At 33.1% G+C, this 2,530-nt stretch overlaps 1 protein-coding gene across 2 annotated transcripts in view; it reads right to left on the bottom strand.

The window, feature by feature from the left end:
* LOC109347598 overlaps positions 730 to 2,530 on the bottom strand; it is a 10,467-nt gene continuing 8,666 nt past the window's right edge. The window contains exon 3 of one of the 2 annotated variants that reach the window (XM_019587530.1): positions 730 to 883. The gene's annotated coding sequence lies outside the window, so the exon portion shown is untranslated. The remainder of the gene's footprint in view (positions 884 to 2,530) is intronic. The other variant, XM_019587531.1, reaches the window with a different exon arrangement.

Below are 2,530 nucleotides of genomic sequence, written 5' to 3'. Positions count from 1 at the left end.
GAAGAAAAATAGGTGAGAAAGAAAATAAAAATATAAAAAGATATGAGAAGTAGAGTAGGTTTTAATGCGGTTTGGTTTTAGAAAAAAAAATAAATAATGAGAGAAATATATCACTAAATCATCTCTTCCATTATTCATCTCATCCTCTAATCCGATTCCCTTCTAATAAGACACCCCTAGTATTGAAATGTAAAGTGAAAAATGATATTTTTTAATTTTTATATTTTTAATTCAAATATAAATACAAATTTGAACCCTTGAAAATATTGTATCGTCACATGTCAATATCTCTAACTACTACATGAAAGGAGGTGAGACATCAACTTGTCCTCCACCTTCTCTTCACAAGAAGTGAAGAGAAAGAAAACATATGGGTCCCATTATGTTATTTCCTTTCTGTTATTATTTTTAATTAAATGAGATTCTCTAATTGAGTTAGGATACTAAGTGAGACAAGAATGAGAACAGGTAATCCTTATCCAAAACCAAGGACAAACATCATTTGTCCCAAGAAACTCTTATTTACGTGTACCAAATCAATCAAACTTCATAAAACAATGTAAAAATATTAATTTATTTTTTATAATTTTTATTTTTAATTAAATGAGATTTTTTAATTGGGTTGGGACACCAAATGTGATAGGGAAGAAAGAGACAATTTATCTTTTAAGTTCTCTCTCCCCATTCTCTTTCTTCCCTCTTTCTATTGTAACAAACGAAGCCAAGAAGCTGTCCAAATCGCCCACAAAGCAAATAATAAGGCTTCGACTCCATCTATGCGTATTGCACAGTATGCTTAATTACAAACAAATTTGCTAATTAAACTAATAGTGAAAATAGTCAGAAAACTCAAGCTCTTAGAACCTTTTGGCAGCTCTTGTGCCTAACACATAAGACAATGAATAAATGATGATAATTATATAAGAATTCTTGTCACACACTCATAACTCAAAAGGCTGAAGAGGTTGTATTTTCCACTAATTGCTTTATGAGTGTACATCAGGTTAAATAGATTACAAGAGAAGCTTTGAAAATGTAACCAAAGCCTATAAACTAGGAGAAGATACAACTAGAATTCAATAGGGATTTATCTAATTTATCTATTATGTTGTTGTAGCATAACAACCTTGACTAGCCTAGTTTATCTATGTTGTTTATTGGAGCATAACAACTTTGACTTGGTTTGTAAGTTATCTATTACACCCTCAAGATTGGGTCACCATCTGTGACAACAAGCTTGGAACTGAGAGGCACAAATCTTGCTCTGGACAGAGGTTTGGTAAGAATGTCGGCACACTGGTCCTTAGTTGATATGTGAGAGACTTGTAGTTCGCCCATTTGCACGAGTTGTCTGACATAGTGGTAATCAAGTGCAATGTGTTTCATACGTGAGTGAATTATTGGATTGGAGCATAAATAGGTTGCATCAATGTTGTCACAAAACATGGTAGGTGTAGGAGTGGTAATACCAAGTTCACTCAGTAGGTTCATCAACCACATTGTTTCCATAGTTGTAGTTGCAATAGAGTGATATTCAGCATCTATAGAAGATCGTGCCACTGTTCTTTGTCTCTTGGACAACCATGAAACAGGTTTGGCACCAACATATATAAAAAATGCAGAAGTTCATATTCTATCATCAAGATTACGTTCTCTATACACCAAATGAGATTTTTTATAATTTTTATAACTAAGTTGGAAAGGAAAGGATTTACAGCTTGTTGCAGACCTGTAACTATAGAACATGTGTAACAAGCAAAGGTCAAAAATTGTACACATAAATACAAAGTAAATATTAAAATAATAAAAAGTATGGATGTTGGTGCGATTCAATTGAAAACCAGTTTTGACCAGTATAATTGCATGACTGATATAATTGTTATATCATATTAATATTAAGACAAATTTATTGGTTTACTAGTTGAACTAGTCAATACACACCAGTTTTTACAATAATAGTTTTGCAGAATTTGTAACACTGCGAATTTTACGATTTAGAATTATAAGATTTTATTAATATTTTTATTAATTATATATTCGAAAATGAATTTCTGGGAATTTTCGGTAAAGAATTAGACGAAACTCTAGTTGAGTTTTAGTCTTGTAATTTTATTTCCTATTTTGTGGTAAAATTTGGTAATTTTCGGAGACAGTCGGCTTCGAACCACTGTCGGGGCCGAAATCCACTCGGTACGGCTCAAAAAGTGGTTTTTGAGTTCCGTAACTCAGAATCGAATTCCGATCGCACTGTTGGCTTCGTAATTTCATTTTGAGTCAGTATAGACCCTGAATACCCCATACCTATTTTCTAAATATTTTTCACTCGGAATGCCGAAATCCGAAATTCTAATCGGATATTACGATCGGGCGATTTATAATATCCGATCGAGTATTAGCCGATAATACTCGAGCATGTTTATCATACGTGTCCGCGAAGTGGTCGTTTCGCATTGGGATGCGAGATTTACCTTTTCATAAAGCAAACCTCACATCACTCACCCTAATGTCATAGGAAATCATCATTAGCCAC

Source organism: Lupinus angustifolius, chromosome LG05, assembly GCF_001865875.1.
Source record: "Lupinus angustifolius cultivar Tanjil chromosome LG05, LupAngTanjil_v1.0, whole genome shotgun sequence".
In the NCBI taxonomy this organism is placed as follows: domain Eukaryota; kingdom Viridiplantae; phylum Streptophyta; class Magnoliopsida; order Fabales; family Fabaceae; genus Lupinus; species Lupinus angustifolius.
The sequence above is the reverse complement of the archived record's forward strand: the minus strand, read 5'-3'. Positions and strand labels throughout refer to the sequence as shown.